The 16,502-nt window shown below is 50.8% G+C and overlaps 1 non-coding gene and 1 pseudogene across 1 annotated transcript; both read left to right on the forward strand.

The window, feature by feature from the left end:
- The first annotated feature begins 1,976 nt into the window (after nucleotides 1-1,976).
- On the forward strand, nucleotides 1,977-2,136 carry LOC148808686 (U2 spliceosomal RNA; annotated as a pseudogene).
- Nucleotides 2,137-14,057: 11,921 nt separating this feature from the next.
- Nucleotides 14,058-14,246, forward strand: LOC148808687 (U2 spliceosomal RNA). The gene has a single exon (XR_016087967.1). It is a non-coding gene; the product is annotated as a U2 spliceosomal RNA (small nuclear RNA).
- Nucleotides 14,247-16,502: the final 2,256 nt, after the last annotated feature.

Below are 16,502 nucleotides of genomic sequence, written 5' to 3' on the forward strand. Positions count from 1 at the left end.
TGATAGAGGTCTATGAGGAAATTCTGCGGGTGGGTGACCTTGGCAGGACAATGAGGATGGGTGTCTTGTCCCTGATTTATAAGAAGGGTGAGAAGGAGGATCTGGATAACTGGAGGCCGATCCAACTGCTCTGCACGGATTAAAAGATCTTGGCCAGGCCGTTGGGGCGACGGCTGAGGAAGGTGATGCCGGATCTGGTAGGTCATGACCAGACATGCAGTGTGGAGGGTAGGAAGATCTCTTGGAACCTCCAGCTTATCAGGGACGTTATTGAGTGGGTGGAAGATAGGGGTTTAGAGCTGATGCTTGTGAGTCTAGATCAGAACAAGGCGTTTGACAGGGTTAATCATTCTTTCCTCTGGGCGGTCTTGGGGAGGATGGGACTAAGTGAGATCTTTATAAGGTGGATCAGGGTTTTATATAATGGAGTCATCACAAGGGTCTGCATCAATGGGCGGCTGGGTATTGGAATTCCAATTGCGTGTGGTGTGAGGCAGGGGTGCCCCTTGTCTCCTCTATTATATGTTCTTTATGTAGAGCCCTTTTTGCATCGGATCCGCAGTGACCCACTAGTTGAAGGGGTGGTGGTTCCGGGCAGTGGTGGGAGGCAGGCGAAAGTCGCAGCTTATGCGGACGATGTAACCCTGTTCCTCACCACTGACAGAAGTCTTGATCGAGTCCTGAGACTTGCGACGATCTAGCAGTCAGCACCGGTGCATTCCTGAATAAGAGTAAATGCACAGTTAAATTTTTTGGCAGGTGGAAGGATAGGCAGGGTGTGACCGGGGGCCTTACACTAGCGGTAGGCCCCGTCAAAGTCCTGGGGGTCTTCTTCCACGTCTACGACTCGGCGGGCCTGAATTGGGAGATCAAAATTAGGAAGGTGAGCCAAAAGTTAGGCCTTTGGCGGAGCAGGTCCCTATCATATGTCGGGAAGGTACTCGTGTTAAAAGTGGATGTGTTGCCGTTGCTTCTCCACCTGGCCTGCGTGTAACCGCTGCCCGCCAGGTTTCGTAGAGACCTGGTGAGAACTATCTTCCGCTTCATCTGGGGCGGAGGATATGAACACATCAGGCGTGCGGACATGTGCAGGCCGGTGGAGGAGGGGGGCAGGGAGGTTCCTGACCTTCCACTTCGACTAGACTCGGTGTTCGTTTCGGTTTTGTGTAAAACCCTGTATGAGAACCCAGATCATCTGTGTGTATGTTTCGTGCAGTTGTAGTTTGCTGCTACAATGAAACATCTGGTCGATTGGACCAACACCACACCTAAGGCTTCGCAGTTACCCTGGCATTACAGACACGCGGTTACATGGCTGAGGAAACATCCGGCGGTGAAGAGAGGAACAGAGTCTCTGGACCACAGGGCTGTGTACAGGTCCATAATAGAGAAAGGTGGGTCTGCAGTGGTTGGGGTATCGGAGGCCGAATGGAGACAGATCCAGCCAGCAGGGCTGGAAAACCGACTGAAGGACTTAAATTGGCTGGCTATGTGGGACAGGTTGTCAGTCAGGGAAGTCCTTCATAGACATGGTCTGGCAAGACAGGACAAGTGTCCGCGACCCGATTGTTCTGAACCTGAAACTGTATCACATGTATTCTGGGGTTGTGATTTTGCGGAACGCGTGTGGGGTCTGTGCGGGGGGCTTTTCGGTCAGATAGCTCCCGATTTTGTCATGTCCAACCGTGTGATTTTATGTGGAATAGCGAATCCGCGCAAGTGGAGCAGAACCTTTTTACTGTGGTTCCTTATTAGTTTAGTAAAGTTCTACTTATGGGGGTCTCGGGAAGAGCAGGTGAAGCACAATAGTGGGGGCTCAGCAAATTCAGTGATGTTTAAAGTAAAGCATGACATTGCAAGAAGAGTGAAGTGGGATATTATGCGTTGGGGATTTGCTGCTGCAAAAGAGCGTTGGAAGGGGTTGTTTTCGTTGGGGGTTTGATTTTGGTTATGATGTTCTGTAAATGGTGTTGTTGACTGGTTTTGTATATTTATAATAAAACATAAAAAAAAATCTGTTCTTATCAGTTTAATATCTGATACGTCCCCCATCGGGGGACCACATATTAAACGGATTTTTGGAACAGGGAGCTGGATCAGGAGCTTGCTCCGTCCTCTCCACGCATTGCAGCTCTCCTTCGCTTGCAGCTCGCTCGGCACGGCTGCTGCTGGTGGGAGGGGCCTAAGCTAAGGAGGCCGGCCGGCTGGCGCCCCCCGCGGCTGCAGTCGTTGTCGGGCCGTTGACAGGAGATCAAAGAGCAGGGCCCCCGCCCGGGACTGGCGGGCAGGCAGGCGAGCAAGCAGGCAGGCAAGAGAGGGGGAGAGCGGAGTCCGGGCGGCCGGCAGCCGCGTGCGGACCGGGCTCCTTAAATCAGTTAAAGCCAAGCTCAAGGCCGGCGTCGGGCATCGCTTCTCGGCCTTTTGGCCAAGACCAGGGGAGAGATCGTTGGACTGCTATCCGTGCCTGCAGACGTTTGGATCCAAAGAGAAGGTTCGTTTTGCTGGTTCCTGTTTTTTTGGAAGTGTTTTTTTTGTAAGAAGGCTACGATGAAGACCTGTGAGAAGAGCGTCGGAGGGCCGTATTTCCCGCAATGGCCGAGGGCCCGGCCCCCCCCGGGTGGGCCAGCCAGGCTCCTCGGCTGAAATGGACCTTGCGTTTTAAATGGGTGAGAGAGAAAGAAATGATGGGCAGATACGAGTTTGAATGTAAGATTTTATTTGGAATTTTGAAAGCAATACCGAGTGAAGTGAAATGTCTGCAGGGAAACGGGCCTTTTTGCTTTTTCGATGTTACCTTTAACAATGATCAGATCTACAAGAGAGTCTCTGGGATGTGTGAGGAGATGGTGAACAATGAATGGTTACAGGACTTTGAGATTTTGGGTCTGGCTCAGGACGATGTGCGATTTATAATTGTAAACATGCATGACCCCTTCATTGAGGATGATATTATTACGGCTTACCTATGGATGCATGTGGATGTCCTGGCAGGTCCCCAAATAATTGGTGACAGATTTCGGGTCTGGACTGGGAGGCGCAGATACCAGGTGCGACTCAGGCGGAATGTTGGGCGCGCGGACGGGTTTTTGCACCCCCCGTCGGCCTTTTTCCTGGGTCAAAGTAAAGGCTATATATATTATCAGAACCAGCCGTCTTACTGCAGAAAATGTTGTTCCTTCGGCCACATGGATAAAGACTGCACCGCCACCTCTTGCTCGAGGTGTGGAGCACGGGACCACACTAAGAGGAGATGTTATCAGAAAACCTGCTCTCTGTGTGGGGATACAAACCATTTATATAGAGAATGCATATGGAGAGACCCTGAGATGGCCAGGGATCAGGAGAGATGCTTCCTAGATGCCGTAGAGGAGGCAAGTGACTCGGAGCAAGAAGGAGATGTGGAAGATGAAGGAGGAAAGGAAGGCAAAGGAATTGAGAAGACAGAGGGGAACAAGAATGAAAAGGTCGAAACAGGTGATGGCAAAGAGATTGAGAGTGAGGAGATAGCAGAGGTGGATGTGAGCGAAACATCAGACACTGGTTTGGACAGTAGCAGTAGCTTACCTGCTGGTCAGGTGGCTAGAGCCTTGGACCTGTTCGTGCACCTGCCGCAAGAAGGCCTGGCGATGGACTTGGGTGATTTCGACATGGATGGGAATGTGGCAGTCCAGAAAAGGCCAAGGGAGGATTCCGAAGAAGAGTTGCCTGCGGGGGAGGAGAAGAAGGCCAAGGAGGACGCTCATATAGAGGAGGATATAGAAGAAGGCATGGTGATGGAATCCCCCCCAGAGCGGGAGGAGGTTGCAGCTTCGGATTGGGGTCAGAAGGGGCACCTGCCAAAAGGAAGATTAATAGAGTCGACTTACCTGCGCTGCGTTTCGGTGGCTCCGAACGTGGTGCAGTCCAATTCAGAGGAGGAGGGTTCAACCCCTTATAGGACGAGTGACACAAGCTCCTCGGAGACAGACAGCTCTGCAGAACCAGATGTAGATCCTGGGGGAAGAGATGGTGGGAGGTCAATATGACCTTCAAAATCTTAACTGTAAATGTGAGGGGATTGAAAAATAGGTCTAAAAGGATTGCTGTGTATAAAAATTTTGCGTGAAAATAAGTTTGATATATGTTTTTTACAGGAAATGCACTTGGGTGGAGATATAGATGTGAAGCGGTTTTCTAAAGACTGGGATTCTGGGAAGTCTTTTTGGTGTGTGGGGGCAGTATATCTGGGGTTGGTATATTATTTGGGAATAATCACATTGATATTATAGAAACTTATATGGTGCGGCCAGGGAGAATCCTTGTGGTGGATGGGGTATATTTAAACACAAAAATGAGATTTATAGTTGTCTACGCACCGGTGGATAGGACGTCAAGGGGGAGTTTTTTTTCCGACCTAGTCCCCTGGTGTGTGACTAATAGAAAATTAGTGATTGCCGGTGACTTTAATGAAGATCTAAATAAAAGAACAGCAGGGTCCCTAGAAATTAACAAACTGCTGAGGGGCTTTGACTTATTTGATAGCTTCTGTCTTAAAGGGCCTGCAACAGTTGGGTTGATTCCCCCAGTTACTTGGAGGAATGCAGCAGGGGCCGCCAAAAGATTGGATTATGTGTTTTTGTCTCGAGGTTTGGTGATTGCTAAAGCCTCGGTCGTACCCTTTTATTTTTCCGATCATGAATTGTTGGTGGTTGAGGTGGAAGGTGTGGGGGTCAAGTTTGGTCCAGGTTACTGGAAATTAAACACAGCCGTGCTGAGTGAGGACGGTTACAAAGAGCTAATTAGAGACAAATGTTTTTTTTTGCTAGGACAGAAACAAGATTGGCCGTCATTAATTGAATGGTGGGAGTATGTTAAGTGGCAGGTTAAGGAAATCTCAATCCGGTATTGTAAGTGTCGAAATCAAAGAAGGAATTTTGAAGTGAGAAGGCTTCAAAAAGTGTTGGAAATTATGTATGAGGAGACAAACAAAGGTGCAGATTTTAATTTCTCGAAAGCCCAGGAACTTTACCTTAGACAATCCAGAGAGTTTTTAATCAGAGCTGGTATCGGCTTCCTGGATGGACAAGAAGAGGTCTCAGGCCTGCTTTTTAAATCAGTTAAAGCCAAGCGGGTTAAAAGAGCATTCGGGAGTTTGTTTACTGCAGAGGGGGAGGTGGTAAGTACTCCGCATGAAATGTTGGAGGAAGCCGTAAAGTATTTTACTACGTACTTCAGTAAGAGGGAGGGTGAGTTAGTAAAGGGGGTCAGTGCTTTGGAGCATATTGAGAAGAAGGTCAGTGCTGAGGAAAATAGGGCCTTAGTGACACGCATTGATCTAGCCGAAGTTGAGGGGGCTACTCAGAGAATGAAAACAGGGAAAGTTCCGGGGGTTGATGGTATCCCAGTAGAATTTTACCTTACTTTCTGGGATTTGATAGGTCCATCGATGCTCGAAGTCTTTCAAGCAATTCTAGATGGTGGAACTTTGGGAGATACAATGGCACAGGGAGTTTTGTCTCTGTTATTTAAGAAAGGTGATCCTAAGAGGCTAGAAAATTGGAGGCCAATACAATTATTGTGTGTCGAATATAAAATCTTGGCAAAAATATTGTGCGATAGGATAAGGAAAGTCCTGCCATCAGTAATACAGCCGGATCAGACCTGTGGCGTGGCGGGTAGGTCCCTACACTGGAACCTTGGCCTGCTTAGAGATACTATTGCTTGGGCAGAAGACAGACATCAGTGTCTGTTGATAGCCAGTCTAGACCAAGAGAAAGCATTTGATAGGGTGGATCATCAATGCTTATGGGATGTGTTGGATCGTTATGGGGTCAGCAGCTGCTTCATCTCTTGGCTGAAAGCCCTGTATGGAGGTGCTTCCACCAGAGTCAACATAAATGGTTTTATGAGTGAACCCTTCGACGTAAGGAAGGGCGTCAGACAAGGCTGTCCTTTGTCTCCAATTCTATATGTAGTCTATATAGAGCCATTATTAGAGTTGTTAAGACGTGATAGAAAGGTTGAGGGTATAGTGATCCCGGGAAGCGGAGGCCTCCAAACTAAAGTGTTGGCCTATGCGGATGATATTGTTCTAACTTTGAGCTCAGATAGAAGCCTTTTAGTCGCACTGGAGCTGATAGAAGTCTTCAACCAATGCACAGGTGCAAGACTGAATAGAAATAAGAGCAGTGTGCAGTATTTTGGTCCATGGAGTAACAGGGATGAGGTGGTAGGAGGTCTATCTCTGGAAATGAATTCCTTGAAAATATTAGGAGTGCAGTTTGATAGGGAAGGGACCGGAAGAAGGAATTGGGACACTCGGTTATCCCAGGTGAGTAGCAAACTTGGCCTATGGAAAAAAAGATCACTGTCCTATTCAGGGAAGGTTTTGGTACTCAAAGGTGACATCTTACCAAGTCTTGTGCATGTTGCAAAGGTCTTTCCTATGCCAGCTTGTTTTAGACGCTCCTTAACTAAAATGGTCTTTGACTTTGTATGGGGAGGTGGTTATGAATATGTGAAGCGTCTAGATATGTACAGGGACATCAGTGAGGGAGGTAGAGAAGTTCCAGATTTACCAATTAAACTAGATGCCATATTTGTGGCTGACCTTTGTAAAGCGGTAGATGATAAGATCTTATACAAATATCAGTTCTTTGTTCGGCTTTGGTTCGCCTGGGTTGTCAGGCCTTCAGAAGCGTGGAGGAACGACGTTCCCAAGGCTGAAATTCTACCGTGGTTCTACGAACATGCGGCTGCATGGTTAAGGAAGTACGCAAAAGGTGCGGACAGGACAGTGATTGTCTCCCACAGGCTCTTATATAAGACAGCTAAGAGCAGTGAAAAGGGAACCAATGTTGTGGTTCCTACTGACGTATGGAAAAGGGTGCAACCTAAGAGCCTGGATAACAGGCTCAAAGATTTAAACTGGATGTGTGTTTGGGGACGTCTGCCAGTAAGAGAGGTAATGCACAGACATAAGCTGGCCCGTTCAGCGATTTGCCCAAGACCTCTATGTACAGAAGTAGAGTCCATCAGCCATGTGTTCTTTGGTTGCAGGATTGCAAAAGCAGTGTGGGGGCAGATGTCGGATCTATTTAACAAACTGGAACCAGGTTTTGTTCTATCTGGAGATAAAATTCTTAGACAGTGGAGTAGGTCTTTGAGATCTGTGAGACGTGAACTTGTAATCTGGTTTCTAATCAGCATGGTAAAATTTGTGTTATGGGGATCGAGAAACAATTTGGTCAAACATGGTCATGTGGAAGGGGCTGGGGCAATATGTGGGAGGGTTCGTTTTGAGCTTCATAAGATGATGACAGTAGAGGTGCGTAGGTGGGGTTTTCATGCAGCAAAAGAGAAATGGAAACTGTTGCTGGATTAATGGGATAAGTTTGCTGTTTGTGGACTGTGATGAATGACTTGTGACTTTGTATTGTTATAATAAATGTAAAAAAAAAATCTGGATCAGGAGCTTGCTCCGTCCTCTCCACGCATCGGCTCGGTATTGCAGCGCCTCCGGGAACGGTGCATTACCTTCTCTCAGCGGTGAAAAGACAGACGTAGCAAGCAAGCAAGCGAGGTGGACTGGAGCTCCTTCCTCTCCGGTCTCGTCTCTCGTCCATCTGTGTGTCTCTGTGTCTCTCTCTCTCTCCCCCCCCCTCCCCGTTCCCGTGCTCCCTCCGTGCACTTTCCCGCTCCTCGACTCTCTCGGCAAGCAGGCTGGCCCCCTTTTCAGCTCCCGTGCGTTTTCCCTCCAAAAAACTTAGTTTTTTCCTCCTTTTTCCAGGGAGGCAGGCGTGGCTTGTGTGTGTGTGTGTGTGTGTGTGTGTGTGTGTGTGTGTGTGTGTGTGTGTGTGTGTGTGTGTGTGTGTCCCCGTCCTTGCAGGCGGGCCCCTTTCGACAGCCGGGCGTTTTCCCTCCAAAAAACTTAGTATATACACCTTTTCTTTCTTTTTTTCGGCAGGCAGGCAGGCGTGCGTGTGTGTGTGTCCCCGTCCCTCCCGAGAGAGCGCTGCCCCTTGCCTCTGCCTGCAGGTGCCGACGGTCCGCTTTCGCTTGCAGCTCGCTCGGCACGGTTGCTGCTGGTGGGAGGGGCCTAAGCTAAGGAGGCCGACCGGCTGGCGCCCCCCGCGGCTGCGGTCGTTGTCGGGCCGTTGACAGGAGATCAAAGAGCAGGGCCCCCGCCCGGGACTGGCGGGCAGGCAGGCGAACAAGCAGGCAGGCAAGAGAGGGGGAGAGCGGAGTCCGGGCGGCCGGCAGCCGTGTGCGGACCGGGCTCCAGAGGCATCGGCCTGCGCCGCTGCGTGCCAGCCGGACGCCCACGCGCCCGCCCAAGGCCGGCGTCGGACATCGCTTCTCGGCCTTTTGGCTCAGATCTGAAAGTACGTGGCTTGACCGCGGCTTGACGACTGGGCTGGGGGACCGAGATAGCAGCGACGGAGAGGAGAGAGGAGAGCATCGGCGGCGGCGGCGGAAGCCTTTTCTTCTGCGACTTACCAGAGGGAGCGGCGGAGCGGAGAGGACGGAGGGATGGAGCCGGCTCCTGACGGTGCTTTTGCTACGGCAGGGAGGACCCTGGCTGGAGAAGAGGGAACAAGACCTGGAAGAGGACCTGAGAAGGAAGGAGGGAGAGTTGATGTGGCAGCTGCAGCTTCGGGGAGCAGTGTGCCGGGAAGACCACTAGAGGGCGCTGGTAGCAGAGAAGGAAGACCTGAAAAAGGACCGGTGAAGGACGGTGGGAGAAGCTATGCGGCTGCTGCTGCTTCAGCGAGAAGTTCAGCGGGAAGACCATCAGAGGGCGCTGGCAGCAGGGAAGGTCAGTTCCGGCACACAATTCGTTTTGTGCAGAAAGCAGAATTGGGGGAACGGGCCTTGAGAGACAGGGGAATCTTTGGTGACGACATAGTTCGTGGAGTTTTCAGTCTAAGCCCCACTGATGTTTATTGTTTACAAGACTTTCTCGGAAAGAAAACGTATGACTTGTTTCTTGTGAATAGAGCGGTCTGTAACAGAGTGTGGGAGATGGTGAAGACCAAGAGAAATGAGAAGCCCCTGAGCGATTACATCATTGAGCCTCTGTTTGTGAGAGAAAACAGGCCCTTAGTCATTCAGATGTTCAACCCTTACGTGCCGGAAGAAGACATAGAGGTGTTTTTGAAACGGTTTGTGGATGTAACGACAAAGGGCGTAAGAATAACTGACAGGAACGGATATTGGTCGGGGAAATTCCGTTATTTTGTCCGTTTGAGGACCCTCAGTGCCCAAGAGGATGGTTACCTGCATCCTCCTGCAATGTTTTTTATTGGGGTGAACCGGGGTTATGTCAACTACCCGGGGCAGCCTTTAACCTGCAGGAGATGCGGAGGAGAAGGCCACTTTGCAACCAACTGCAGGGAGCCAGTCTGCAAGCAATGCGGCACAGCGGGACACCAGGGTGCTGAGTGCAAGGCGGCGAGGACCTGCAACCTGTGCGGCGAGGAGGGCCACTTGTATAAGGACTGCCCCTTGAGCCGAGATTCGGTAAGCAGGGGAGCGGCAGGGGGCGTGCCTGAGGCTGCTGGGCCTTCCTCCTCCCTTCTTGTTTCAGGCGCAGAGGACAGAGAGGAGGAGACCGAGGAGACCGGGTAGACCGGGTAGACGGGGGAGATGGAAGAAGGAACGCCTGGGGGACCGACAGATGACGACGGGCAGAAACCGGTGGCAGACCAAGAAGCTGAGGCCAGAGAGCCTGCTGTGAGCCCGGAGGTAGACCTGGAGGAGGGTTCCACAGTGTTGGAGGACATAGCAGCTCGGACTGCCAGAAATTTGGAGACCATGCAGGACATTATGAACACTCTCCAACAGACTATGGGGGAAAAGGAGGGGGGAATGGAATGGTCGGGCGGGACTGCAAAGAGGAAACTGGAAGGGGGGGAGAGCAGCGAGGAGGAATCTACCCCAGAGGTGGTAGCAGAGACAGCCCCTCAGCTTAGTGCTGAGCCTGATAAACAGGCGGAGGAGGACTCGGGGCATAGCAAGCGGCCCTGTGGGGCTGTAGTGGTAATGGCCGCGGTGACGGAAGACTTTTTAGCGGAGCAGAAGATAGATGAAGAGGGGCAGATTGATCTGTCCTCTTGCCCCAGTTTGTCTGCATTAGTACAGGAGGGGGTTATTTTTGAGTTGGAGGGTAGAAACCACATTAAGATCACGTGTAGGGACCTTAACACAGCTACGGATGCACAACGAGCTCTGCTAGACATACCTAAGGACAGGGAAAATCAAAAGGCAGGAGACATGGCCAAAAGAGACCGTCAAAGACGGTACGATGACTTACGCCGTAGAGTACGACAATCTGGGAGCCTCTACAGACTTGACCTCGAGACCTCCAGTGCTTTCCTGAAGCATTCCACCTGGTATCGAGAAGGGGTGAGATACCCCAAGGGTTTTGAAAAAAATCAAAGAAATCCTGAGACAATTTGGTAGTGTCAAGCCTAGTTTTGATCACAGCGGAAGGGAAGTGCTGGGAATGGGTCTCGAGGGAAAGAAGAAGGAGGATGTGGTGCGGTGCGCATATGAACTCCAGGCCTACATCAAAGAGGGAGAAGGTAAAGTCCAGAAATCCTGGGCCTAAATAGCCAAAATGACTAGCAGCTACTCGACCTTAAATGTGCGAGGGCTGCGGGATAAGACTAAGAGGGTTGCTGTTTTTGAGGCTTTTTAAAGACCTAAGGCCAAGTGTGTGTTTTTTGCAGGAGGTACACCTTAAAGATGAAAAGGATGTGGAGGAACTGACTGCTTTGTGGGACCGTGGTCCCTCTAGGTGGAGTACTGGAGGTGTGCACTCCTCTGGAGTAGGGATCCTTTTCGGGGATCCTCAAATAGAGTGCGGGGAGGTGAGAGTGAGCGTGCCGGGAAGACTGTTGAGTGTTGATGCAAGAATGGATGGGATTGATTTTAGATTTGTGTGTGTATGCGCCAGCAGCGATGAGGGAGAGGAGGGATTTTTTAACTCATTTGGGCACATTGTGTGTCACAAATAGAGTAGTGGTGATTGGAGGCGATTTTAATATAGATATTGATAAGGAGAAGGATGGGGATGCCAGAGTGGTCAGGGACATGTTAAGAACATACAACTTAAAAGACTGCTACAAAGAGGCTAATCCGCAGCGAGGGGGATACACCTGGAGCAACACCAGAGGTGTAGTTAAAAGGCTGGATTACATCTTTGCCTCTAGTTCAGTGGCAGTGGAGAAGGTAAAGGTCACTCCAGTGTGGTTTTCTGACCACTGTATGGTAGAGGTTCGAGTAGCAAGATCTGGGCCTGAATTTGGCAGGGGGGTGTGGAGGCTGAACTGCGCCGTTCTGGAAGAGAAGGTGTACTTAAAGATGATGAAGGGACTTTTAGTGCGGTGCCTGAATAAAGGAGTGGGAGATAGGCCCCTGCTGGAGATCTGGGAAGAAACCAAAGAAATAATAGGGAAGGCTTTTAGAAAGTACTGTAGGGAAAGGAGGAGGAGGGAACGGAAAGAGCTTGAAAGCCTAGAGAAGGAGTTGGAAGTGGCTTCTAGGGGTGGAGAGGATGGGACTCCCTCAAGCGAAAACCAGGTAGCTGTCTTACTGAAACAAATTAGGAAGCACCATGAGTGAAGGGCGAGAGAATTCCTGTTTCGGGCGCGTGTGGATTTTTTAGACCATTATGAGACGTGCTCTAAATATTTTTTTAACAGGATCAGAAAAAGACAAGAGAAAAGGGTTTTTCATTCCATCTTAGCTACCAGCGGGAAGCAGGTCACGGACCGGGATGGGATGCTCAGAGAGGCAGCTAGTTTTTATGAAGAACTTTTTGCTGAGAAGGTATGTGAGAGGGAAGCTGCAGAAGAGGTCCTTCAGACCCTGCAGGCAACCCTGACGGAGGAAGAGAGAGAGAACTTGGGAAAACCCTTTGAGCTACCAGAGTTAGAGGCAGCAATGAAATCCTTGAAAAAAGGGAAAGTGCCGGGGGTGGATGGGATCCCTGTAGAATTTTATAGGACCTTCTGGCCGATTTTAGGACCCTTCCTCTTGGAGGTGATGGGGGAGATTTTCAGTAAAAAGAGCATGGGAAAATCAATGAGGGAGGGTATTTTAACTCTGGTTTTTAAAAAGGGAGACCGTACCGAGTTAAAAAATTGGAGGCCCCTAACTTTGTTGTGTGTGGACTACAAGATCATGGCTAAATTGCTTGTTCACAGACTCTCGCGTGTGATGGCTAATATAATCGGCAGGGACCAGACATGCGGAGTTAAAGGAAGATCAGGGAGGTGGACGCTGCAATTATTGAGAGACGTCATCACATGGGCAGAACAAAGGAAGGTACCGTTAATGCTCGTCAATTTAGACTTGGAAAAAGCATTCGATAGGGTGTCCCATGATTTTCTGTGGCTGGTTTTGGAAAAGATGGGGTTTGGGCCAATCATGATTGACTGGCTAAAGACCTTGTACAGCGAGGTGGGCAGTAGAGCTGTTATTAATGGTTGGCTGGGCAACCTAGTGAGTCAGAAGGCGGGGGTGAGACAGGGCTGCCCTCTCTCCCCTTTGTTGTTTGCAATTTATATGGAGCCTTTTGCATCTGCCATTCGAGCTGAAAAGAGAATAGATTGTTTGATGCTGCCAGGCAGTGGGGGAGAGAGGGTTAAACTGACAATGTACGCAGACGACGTGACCCTCGTAGTGGACTCAACTTTCGGCCTAAAAGCTGCCTTGGAAGTTTTTAAAACTTTTGCGAGGGCGTCTGGGGCAGTCCTTAATGCGGGAAAAAGTTCGGTCAAAACTTTTGGCCCCTGGGATGTGTCGCAGCACTGGATTGGGGATTTTAAATTGTGCACAGGACCTTTTAAAGTCCTGGGAGTGGACTTTTTGCGGAGAGGCTCAGGAGGCCACAACTGGAGTTCCAGGATAGAGAAGGCGAGGAGGAAGATGGGGCTGTGGACCAAGCTAAAACTGACCTTGGTGGGCAAAATTTTAGTATTAAAAGTGGACATACTGCCTCTTTTCGTCTACTTGGTGTACGTGTACCCCTTGCCGCCACAGTACAGACGGCTCCTGGTCGGCGAGGTCTTCCGGTTTGTATGGGGTGGCAGATACGAGTATGTCAAGCGGGTGGATATGGTCCGGAGGCTGGAACAGGGGGGCAGGGAAGTGCCGGACTTTCCATTGAAGCTAGATTGCATTTATGTTTCCAACTTGTGTCTAGCTCTAAGTTCCCCTACAGAACACGCATACCAGTACTTTGTACGCTTCTGGTTTGCACAGTTTATGACATTTTTGACAACATGGTCTAACTCTGTGCCGCACGGGAACGATCTGCCCTGGTATTCTAGACATGCTAAACTTTGGGTGGCAAAGTATTGGGACAGGCAGGACACAACAACAGTGCTGAGCCACAGAAAACTATACCAACGACTGATAGAGACGACTAAACCCCCTCCTGAACAGAGAAAGAAAGCAGACATGTGGACCAGGATCCAGCCACGGGGCCTGGATCACAGACTGATTGACCTCAATTGGAAGGTGGTATGGGGTAGGCTGCCCGTGAGAGAGGTACTTTACAAGCACAAGCTGACAAAGACCTACACATGTCCACGAGAAGGATGTAAGGCCACAGAGTCAATAAGGCATGTGTTTATGGATTGTGTCTTTGCCCAAAAGGTCTGGAAGAAATGTCAGCGATTTTTTGATCTTTTAGACGTGGCCTTCACAGTTACAACATCAGTTGTATTGTACGGGATTAAGGGGGGGGGCAAGAAGGGCAGCCTTCAGTTTCTGTTATGGCTGTTAATAAGCCGTGTCAAATCGGAAGTGTGGGAGGCGCGGGATGTTTTAATTAAAAAGGGGAAAGAAAGATCAGCACAAGGTGTGTATCAGAAGGTGCTGACTGACATTAAAGGGCGCATACAGAGGGACGTGCAAAGATGGGGCTACCATGCGGCCCGGGAAAGGTGGAAGGGTTTGGTTTTGCTTTAACGTTTTTCATGGGTGTTTTGTGTTGTTTTTGATTTTGTGAATAATGTATATGGATGGTTTTGTTTCTTGTCTTTTCTGTTATGATTAATTTGTCCCCTGTTTTTCTATTTTTGCATTAAAAACAAAAAAAATCTGTTCTTATCAGTTTAATATCTGATACGTCCCCCATCGGGGGACCACATATTAAACGGATTTTTGGAACAGGGAGCTGGATCAGGAGCTTGCTCTGTCCTCTCCACGCATCGGCCCGGTATTGCAGCGCCTCCGGGAACGGTGCACTACCTTCTCTCAGCGGTGAAAAGACAGACGTAGCAAGCAAGCAAGCGAGGTGGACTGGAGCTCCTTCCTCTCCGGTCTCATCTCTCGTCCATCTGTGTGTCACTGTGTCTCTCTCTCTCCCCCCGTCCCCGTTCCCGTGCTCCCTCTGTGCACTTTCCCGCGCCTCGACTCTCTCGGCAAGCAGGCCGGCCCCCTTTTCGGCTCCCGTGCGTTTTCCCTCCAAAAAACTTAGGAAAGTTTTTTCCTCCTTTTTCCAGGGAGGCAGGGCGTGGCTTGTGTGTGTGTGTGTGTGTGTGTGTGTGTGTGTGTGTGTGTGTGTGTGTGTGTGTGTGTGTGTGTGTGTGTGTGTGTGTGTCCCCGTCCTTGCAGGCGGGCCCCTTTCGACAGCCGGGCGTTTTCCCTCCAAAAAACTTAGTACATACACCTTTTCTTTCTTTTTTTTCGGCAGGCAGGCAGGTGTGTGTGCGCGTGCGTCCCCGTCCCTCCCGAGAGAGAGAGCTGCCCCTTGCCTCTGCCCGCAGGTGCTGGCGGTCCGCTTTTGCTTGCAGCTAGTTCGGCACAGCTGCTGCTGGTGGGAGGGGCCTAAGCTAAGCAGGCCGGGCGGCTGGCGCCCCCCGCGGCTGCGGTAGTTGTCGGGCCGTTGACAGAAGATCAAAGAGCAGGGCCCCCGCCCGGGACTGGCGGGCAGGCAGGCAGGCAGGCGAGCGAGCAGGCAGGCAAGAGAGGGGGAGAGCGGAGTCCGGGCGGCCGGCAGCCGCGTGCGGACCGGGCTCTAGAGGCGTCGGCCTGCGCCGCTGCGCGCCAGCTGGACGCCCGCGCGCCCGCCCAAGGCCGGCGTTGGGCATCGCTTCTCGGCCTTTTGGCCAAGATCAGAAGGCGCGTGGCGTGTCCGCGGCTGGACGGCTTTCCTGAAAGAGACGAGAAAGGCGGCAGAGGAGAGAAGGGGGGAAATCTTACGGAAGGAACCCTCACGAAGACACCACCGGCCAGAAAGAAGACATCGGAGCAGGACCGCGGCGACCGGTTTCACGAGCCACCACTGGAATCGCTCTGGGTTGAGCCCAGGGGGTGAAGGTGGGGCTCCCAGATGGCAACGGTGGGTGAGTGGGCTGCTTTTTCAGCGGCCGTGCATCCTGTCCCGTGAGGGACAGATGAGGTGCACGGTGCGCTTCATCCTAAAGAAAAAGGAAGACGCTGGTGAGTGGATGGTGAGGAGGAATTTTGAAAGAAAGATCTTGTTTGATGTCCTGATTATTAAGAAAATTGATATTCTCGGAGTGCAGGATTTTCAAGTGAAGAACATCTATGACGTGACTTTGATTACGGACTACGAATGCCAAAGAGTGTGGAACAAGGCAAACGACATGAAGGAGACCGACCCCCTGGCTAAGTTTATTATCGAACCCGGGAATTGAGACCTGTGACCGTCCATATGTTTAACCCCCATGTACCAGAAGCAGACATTGTCATCTTCCTGAAGAGGTTCCTTGACATCCAAGGTGAGGGGAAAAAAGTCCTAGATGAGGAGGGAATATGGAATTTTAAGAGAAGATATATGGCAAGGTTTCGACCCAGCAAGACCTCACTGGGGGGGCGTACTGCACCCTCCAGCCACTTTCTACATAGGGCCGAATAGGGGCTACCTTGTATATTCGGGGCAGCCGAAAACTTGTAGGAAATGTGGACAGGAGGGTCACTTAGTGGTAGACTGCGTTGAACAGCTCTGCAGACGTTGCGGCCAGGTCGGGCACTTGGCAGTGTCCTGTTGTGAAGACATGGTGTGCAACCTGTGTGGTGAACAAGGTCATCTGTACAGGGCATGTCCAAAGAAAATTAAGACCTTTGCGTCCGTCGTCGCAGAGGGAGGAGAGGAGCAGGCCAGAGCACCGGCGAAAACAAAGAGGCGCGACGACGACAACACTCACTTGGACAAGGGACTGGCCCCTCAGGAGGCCGGAACCAGCGCACAGCAGCAGGACTCGGACCCGGAGTCCTCTGTGCCCGTAGAGGATATTCGGTTCCTCTTCTTAGAGCTGCAGAAGGTGAGGGCGTCTGAAGAATCCGGAGGGGAGGAACCTACAGAAAGTGGCTGGATGACACAGAGAAGGAAAAGAAAGAAGAAGAGGAAGCAGAGGAATGGATCAGACGAAGACAACCCTGAAGTGGCGGGGAAAAAGGTCAAAGAAACCGGGCCTTTCTTGGAAGATGAGGCGGGACCAGAGGGAGACGACGCATCAGACTCCGAGGACCCGTTCCAGCAG

The sequence above is a fragment of the Atractosteus spatula genome, unplaced genomic scaffold (assembly GCF_055471065.1).
Source record: "Atractosteus spatula isolate fAtrSpa1 unplaced genomic scaffold, fAtrSpa1.hap1 Scaffold_2, whole genome shotgun sequence".
NCBI classification, from domain to species: domain Eukaryota; kingdom Metazoa; phylum Chordata; class Actinopteri; order Semionotiformes; family Lepisosteidae; genus Atractosteus; species Atractosteus spatula.